The sequence below is a fragment of the Halyomorpha halys genome, unplaced genomic scaffold, assembly GCF_000696795.3.
Source record: "Halyomorpha halys isolate HHAL.00 unplaced genomic scaffold, Hhal_1.1 Scaffold24.1, whole genome shotgun sequence".
NCBI lineage: Eukaryota > Metazoa > Arthropoda > Insecta > Hemiptera > Pentatomidae > Halyomorpha > Halyomorpha halys.
This window is the reverse complement of record NW_027107648.1, coordinates 481,533-490,240: the sequence shown is the minus strand read 5'-3', so window position 1 is coordinate 490,240 and position 8,708 is coordinate 481,533.

Sequence of the window (8,708 nt, the reverse complement as noted above, 5' to 3'; positions counted from 1 at the left end):
ACATTTGTATTTGTTGTACAGACCGAAATTGAATGTAAAAGGAAACTGTAGGAAAAAAAAATTGTTTATTATATTTTATTATTGTATCTCTTTTTTTCTGATTATACCATGTATATGTAGTTTATATATGTCCGATTACGGATTGATAAGTATGCTGTGTGAGATAGCAACCTGATGTATTTAGGCAGCATAGATAAATAAAGTATTTCTCTCTCTTATTTCTGTACACCTTCCCCTGTCTTTTGAGTAATACAGCTATTTGCAGAAGTTCCATGTTTGGCATGTATGGTGAACAAACGAAAAACTAAATTTCTTCTACTACTGCTTTAAGGAAAAAAAATATATATCGTTATATTTGCAGCTGTTTAATATTAACCACCATCGATGTCTGAGTCATAGATTACTCCTGGATGATGTTCCACCAACATTTTTCTTGAAAATAGCGATCGATTAAAAAATTTATTATCTATATGGAAATTAGAAAATCCTCCTCCTTGAGAACCTGGAGTCTAGTTTCCCTCAGCAGTTTAGCCCTTTGTGCTTCCAGGCGGTGCAAATAACAATTATGTGCTCAACAGCTTGCATGGGGGTTCGACATCCATCCCATGGCGATGTGAAGCTTGGCTCAAAATTTCAGGCTCTATTCCCCTTCTGAAATTTGGAGATCCAGTGGTCCAGGAGGATCCAGTTAGCTTCTAACCGAGACAGGACGGTGGAAAAGTATTTCCTCAAGGTAGATCCATTGGAGGTTAGCGACTAACACTGGTTCCACTTTGCTATCGTTTCTTCCTTGACAATGGTTTTCTATTTTCTGGTATTCTTACTAGGAGATTTTCTGGAAGACCTGCTGAGATATCTTTTTGGTATGTCTATTTCAACATGTCTTCTTGCAGAAGGTCGAGAGGAACTCCAGCTATAAACCTACACCGCGGCGTTAGATACACTCCGATATGCTCTAATGCATTGCTTCTCAAACGTTTTTCACCGTGGTATCAATCCTGGGTTGAAGGAATTTTTTGGGAGCCTTGATGGACTAAAAAAAATCTCGCCATCCTTTTTGAGTTAAATAAATAATCCTCAGGGCGGTTGAATATGTAGGAAAATAAGAAAATACAATGCAAAGTAAACACTGGAATGCACTGTAGCTTCTACTGTTTCACTCCCAGCAACTCTTCAAAGACCAATTTCCATAGATTAGGTCCAACGACTGGTTCTTCTAGGCATTCCCTCTCTATAGAAGTTTCTATAACAAAGAAATTATCTCTTAAACTTGCCCCTTCTGTCAAAGGGACCTTTTTATATGGACGAAGAAGTTGCTGGGTGTTTCAAATCTCTGCAGTTGCAATACAAACAGTGCAAAAGTGGAGGAAATCATATCCATCACAATTTAGTAATAGTTTTAGTTATAACTAATTTTTGCCCAGTACTGTTATTATCTGTATGGTCTCTGCTGCTGATACGAAGCCCATTCGAGGTTTCGTTATCTCATGAGAAAGATTATAGTAATGCAATATTATCATAGTGTTCTAATTTGGTGATACACATTATAAAATTTATATATTAATTTTAAAATGAAAAATGCTTTTAATTGATCGTGTCACTATATATTTATAAACAATTATTAAAATTATAATTTAATCTATAAAAGAAATGTTTTGTTAACTTAGTAAGAAAAGGTTATAATATTTTTTTGCTAAATTCTCTTCTCTTTATAAATAAAAGGAACAAAATATTGAAATCAATCGTTTGCTATTTTAGACTATACATCGAATATACAATTTCCAACCAAAAAAATAAAATAAAGAATGAGGTGAAAACTGTTGACCGTAGACATATAAGAGAAGAAGATGGTCGGGGGGTGTGGTCAGCAGAAAAAACACAAATAAACAAAAGAATTATTTATTTGTGCCGACGTTTCGACCTAATTTTCAGGTCTTCATCAGATAGTTATAGGAAGAAAATTCTCCCCCCGACCATCTCTTAAAATAAAGAATGAATTGAACGTCCAATGCCACGTTAAATCATTAGAGGTGACCAATATAGATAACAATTAGTGCTTTTGAAGCGAACTCTTAACGAGAAACGACTATAGTAGAAGAATACAAATGAGAAGTTTATTTTTATTTTTTAACAATTTTAGCTTACTTCAGGAAAAAAAAAATTATGAAAAAAATCTTAAAGGAATAAACTCAAAAATAGCGGTAATGCCGACTTTTCTACTGACTTATGAACCATCTTTTTGGATATAACTTTAATTTGCTAGATGATATAGTGAATGGCAAATATTAGATTTCTTTTTGTAGTATCCATGTTTGTAGGTTTGAGTATTTAGATGAACTCAATAGCGGTATTATTCCGTTGATTCTTTGCCAAGATACTTTATAATGCATCAATTTCTCATTTTTCTTTTGTTGCATAGTTTGCTTAAAAACTTCTTTGGTTGCTTTTTCATCTCATGTCATTTATCAGGACCAAACATTACCGAAGTTTTAAATCATCATGAAGAGGCTATTTTTATATAAATATGATAAATTGTTTTTAAAAATAAGTTTTAGCAAGAATGGAGAGGGGGTTAGCTTAGTGGTAAAGCACTTTGGTGTAAACTCTATTTGAGAACTGTTACAAATATTATTAATGCTGTTACTGTTACCCATAGGGTAGACTCACATATGTAATAGATACCCTTAATTGGGGAAAAGTTTAACGGTCGAGCTGGGTTGTGATTTGCACAAGCGTTGGTATTACTTCCTTACAAAGTACTGCACCTCTGACCTTCATGGGTTGTACAGATTTTTATTTTTAGTTTGGGCAAAAATGTTTTAAATTTTTATTTTTTTTCAATTTAGTGAATCTTTTTCTATTAAAATTATTTTGATTTAAAATAATTAAATTGTGTTTCTTATTCAAAGGCGCCAATTTGTGATATCTTCTGGGTTTTTTTCTTTTGGGTTATTTAGTATCCTTTCTGCTTCAAACTTTTATTTTTTATTAATTTTACATTTACTAAATATTTCTTCCGACGTATCAGACTACCCGTCCATCCTCTGGTGCTGATCCTTTATTGATTATTGTTATATCTTGAGTTTTTTCCTATTTTCTTTTTTTTTTTATCGATATCCTTAAATAGTTATTTGATGGTCACTTTTTGTGCGATTTCCCACCAAAATTTTGCTAAATTTTAAATCTTTAAATTTTTTAAAATATTTATTTATTGCTATTTACAACTGTACATTTAGCAAATCTGATCTCAGTTAAATTGGAGTGTTACAGGCGTTTAGAGAAACTACACATTGGTAGCACTGTAATGACATTTTACATTACCAGGTCTCGTTGCCATCTTCTTTTCAGGCGCCTCGGAGGATTGTCAGGAATGGAAGAGGAAGCATGGTTAGAAACTAGTGGGTTTGGGAGTTTATAATGGAAGGAGTGATATCTCGTTCGGGCTAGATCGGTTACATGTGGAACATTTAGGTCTCTATGGATGGTTTTATTAGTAACAAAATAAGGAGCATTGAGGATTTTACGAAGGATTTTGGATTGTAAGGATTGGATACGAGAGCAATTCGAAGGTTTAGTGGAGCCCCAAAGTTCAACTCCGTATGTCCAGATAGGCCTTATTATTGTCATATGGATTCGATGTTTAAGTTGAGCTCCAAACCTCAACTTCAAAATTCCAAATATGCCTTATTATATTCATATGAATGATTCTTTTGTGATTAGTCGAAATTTTAGACCGTTTGTCTAGTAAGTGCTATAATAGTCGGAATCTGCGTGCAGTTTCCTGTCTTTTCAGTTTTGTGTGAGGATTCCAGGTTAGTCGTTTGTCAAGGGGTAGTCCAAGATAACAAATCTGTTCTATAGGGGTAAGAGGCACATTATTAAAGTATACTGTAGGGCAATCGGAAATCTTTAAAATTATATATCTTTAATGATGATGGTGTTAATATATTCATTTTATACTTGAACGGTGAAATCATTAACAATTTATAATTTCAAAAAATTAAAATATGATAAAATTTTGATTAAACCTATTTAAGAATATTTGTGCAAAAAAGAAGGAAAAAAAAGAAGATAAAACAACAATAAAAAGATAATCAACACCTGAAGATTGACGGGTAGTCCGAAAAGTTGGAAAGAATATTTTATCAAAGTAAAATTAACAAAAATAAAAGTTGGAAGTAAGAATTCTGCTAAATAACTCAAAAGTAATTTAAAAACCATAAACGTCCATTCTTAGCATACATTTGTTTTGAAAATAGAAGTAAAATTCCTTCCTTATTGGGTTCAAAGTGGTGTAAGTTATGGCTCGTCATTCAGCTAGCAGTCAGAAAATAAATCGAGCAATGAAATCGCATGCACTCTTTTGTGTCTTGAAGATAAAAATAACATAACTGGCATAACTTTTATATAAAGTTGGCTCAAGTCCACCACACTACTCGACAAAATATACATTACTGAATCCTATCTTATTTGGAGATAAATCGCCACAATCGATCTTGAAGACTCGAGTTATATCGATCTATCTTCAAGGTAATTTTCACTCGATCTAACTGCTTTCGCTTAATAGTTGGATGTCGTGTAATCGATCCCCGCTATGCCATTCTTTAATCTGTTGGCATTGGACCAGCGTATAATTGGCGCCGTGAGCTATGTTACCCGTGGTTTGCAAGGACAGGCCCCTTGGGAATCTGATTTATCTAGCTAATGTCTGCTAGGGAGTAATCCTTCAGGATATGTTCCACATTAGGGAGTGATGTTCATCAGTCTAGTCTGCCATTCGACCATAAGGCTGATGAAGAACCGGATGGTCGGTAGAAACGTGTATGGGATAATTACGATCCCGTTCGACCTTGAAGATTTTTATTTTGTCAAAGTTAGGTTTAAAGACAAGGACTTTTGGTATTATAGGCATTGAACCTCCGAGTGTATCTATAACTTGACAACTTAATAACTTTCCATGAAACAATACTAATTTGTCATCTTTAAAATTTACTTTATTTTTGTAGATTTTGTCGTTTTCCTCATTAATGTCACATCATATCCTTATTTTGAAATACTATGTTTATTTTAAAATTAATAAATATAAATATTTAATAAATAAAAATAAATATATAACCTTTTAAAATAAGTTACGTATAATAAGCTTCTTGTTTCTAAAAGAGGTCTATGGAAGAAATCCCTTACCAAACAGTTAAAGCACAACTGAGTACAAGTATGTCGACACTTAAAGGCCATTGATAAAGTAAAAAAGCCTAAGCTATATCATTGTACCCGCCACCTGACTGCTTAGATTGCCCCCACAGGGACCTCTATCCTCTCATGACAATACAAATATCAAATAAATGGCAGGCAACTTGGACCATCACCATAAAAAACAAATCATATTAAGAGTACAGTACCTCTATGGAAGACATCAACCCAAATCTGCAGACGATACGAAGTAGTGCCGACCAGACTACGAACTGTACTTATGAATACTTACTGTGAGGAACATGTAGACAGTGTAATGTAGCACTAACTGTTAAACTTATACTGACAGTCTGCAGGCATTTAATATACAGCGGATTACCATATCATTGGCAACATTATTGAACGATAATAGCCATCACATTCCGGAAATATTTGATTACCTCCAGAATATAAATATGTACGAATATATTTATGAATAGTTTAATTTTTATCACATAAATTAATTTCACTTACCGTTATCGAATGAAAATAGATATATTTTTTTCAGTTCCTTTTTTCTCTCACTTTTATTTTATTTATATATATATATATACATATATATATTTCTATATTATATATAAATCAGTTTATATATTCTAGGTAAGATGAGTTGATATTAGGAATGCTCCCGAGAAGTAAGTATGCATAGGCAAACATCACCATCGCTATGGATTTGTTAAATTCTATGAAGGAAATCTGACACAGGCTGAATACAAAGCAACTAGCTACAAAGAAATTGTAAGCTGCCAGAGAGGCACTCACGCTCCCTGGCCGAGGCACCGCCGTTCTTACCACTGCAGAACACCTCTTAAATTACAAATATTAGAAAAATGGCAGGCCAAGTGGGATGAAAGCTCTCCGAGTAAATTAAAAGAAATAGAGCGATCAGTAAAACCATGGTCAACAGCCGTACGGAGGAAATTGCTCTAACCCGCTTGAGAATAGGTCATACTCTCCTCACGCACTCTCACCTGATCCAAAAACTACCACCTCCAACGTGCAAATATTGTCAGTCCATTCTTACGATTTGACATATTTTTGAAGAATGTACTCACTATTTGCCAATAATAAACAGGATGGGACTGACCCCAAATTTGTCAGAAGCACTCACAGATGAGGAATCTACAGTTGCATTGGTGTTTGAATTCTTAAAAGCAAATCGCCTTCTTTATAAATTATAACTCCTCTTCGATTTTTTTTTTATCTATTTATTTTTCTATTTTTATTTTTGATTTTATTTTATTTAATTTTTTACTTTTATCATGCCATAGGCGTTGATGACCAGAGGGTTTTACGCCTTTAAGCAACAATCAACAACAATAACAAAGCAACACTTGTAAAAGGAACAACTGTATTTAGTAACAACCAACCATAAAAACATAAAATAGGAAGGTAACAGAAAACAAAGATGTTACAAACAAAGAGATATAGTATAGGAACTCATGCGTCATTAATCTTCAACAGGGTTACCTCATATTATATTTAAAAAATATAGTAAAAAAAGTAGATCGATGTGTACCTCATAGCTGCACCTGAAGCTTTTTGGGACAGGGGTTTCACTGCTTACAAAGAAACAAAAACAAATAGATATTTATTTCGTGAAAGGATAATCAAGTGTGATGAAAGTGGATTATATTTATTATAACTTTATTTTATAAAGTTATTTTACTAATTTGCCTTACATGTGAAATCTGTCATTTCAAATGAAACGAAGATGTTTTTTTTAGATGCAGAAAATGAAAATGCTATCGATTTCAATTTTTTTTTCAATTAGTGGTTAAGTTGCAATAAACTTTTTTTATTTGATGATTTCTTTAAAATAAAGATTGTTGTTATTATATTTTTAGAGAACCGAAAGTTTAAATTGGATGGGCCCCTATATGCCAACAGCAAAAGCTTGCCTTCTCCAGCGGCCTCTGTGGGAAGAAGAAAAAACTTGTGGATGAGAGAGCCATTTTCTTTTCTAGAAGCAATCTTTTTTTATTCTCTCTTATTAGTAAAAATCAACTATGAGAGAGTAGATATCCTGGAGTACCTCACATAGGAATGCGGAGAGGAAAAGGGAAGCATGGAATAAGTCCACATAATTCAATATAGTTCACAACGCTCATCACCATCATTAATAAACATATCTTAAGTTTTACATAGACCAATCACTCAAAGTTAATTAACACACCTAACAATGAATGTTCTGTTTCGGCCACCCCTACAACACCTGTAACTCATGCAATAGATGTTCTTTTCATTATATCATGTTTTCTTTTCATTACAATGTTCAGTCCACTCCAATCCAACCCGACAATCAAGAGTGAAGTTGTGCCTGGCTTTAAATTGAAGGCATACTTCATACAACACTTTTGTCTTCTCTTATTCTTTATCATAAAACTTTTTTTTAATAATCCGTACGTTGTTCTGTATAAAACATTTTTTAAATGTTTTGTTGCTCAGTTTTTATTCGATTAAATATTTATTCGAATAAATTTTTATTAGACCATTTTCTTATTCGGTTAAATATTTACGACTAAACATTTATTTAATTTTAATTTATTCCTAATAAGATTAAACATTTTTATTTTTTAGTCCTATTTTTTATTTTGATACAACTGTTTATAAAATAAAAATTAAATCTGTATCTCTGGAAGCCATGAAGAATCAGAAGTGCCGTCCTTACTAGGCCAACAGTTGTACAAGGAGCTGTCTTGGTCAGAATCACGCTCGACCGCCAGATTTTTACCCAATTAAGTGTACCTGTGAATATGATTGTATTCATGTTTATTAACCTTACTCTTCTTTGTCTAAATATTCAAAATTCAATGTACGGTGTACCAGATCGATAAATTACCGTCTTAATTAATATCGATAAATTACTGTCTAACGTATTTTGTCAATCCAAAGATATAGATGATTATGGATTACTGCCAAAAGAGAAGCTACTGCAAATCGTAGAAAGAATTTCGCCTGCAGCCTGTAGACATTTTACTTGAAGGATGAATTTGGATCTATTCCAACTTAGAAGAGTTCATTATTCTGGCTATATTTCGTCAAATATTTTTGTGTATTTGTTTTCACAATTTTAAAGAAGCTCTGTTAAATAATAATAATTGATGTCAACAACCAAAAAACGTATTTGATGATTTTTATTGATCATTATGTTTTTTTTTATGTGCTAAAACCGAAAATGAACTCCGTTTTCTTCCATCACGTACGGATTTTTCGCAAAAACATGATATATAGTACTAGTTTTAGTTTAAGAGTTTCGTCAAGGCTAAATGAAAACAAGATACGATACAAATTTTGTATGAATTGACAGAACATTAAAATAAATATGTCAATGACGAAGCCCTACAAAGTGGGACGAAACGTTAGTTAAATAGTTTTCTTCTACTATTTTGGTACCTTTATTGACCACCACCCAGAAAATCTTCATACAATTCAAATATTTTTCAAATATTATTTATTTATTATATCAAAATATTATT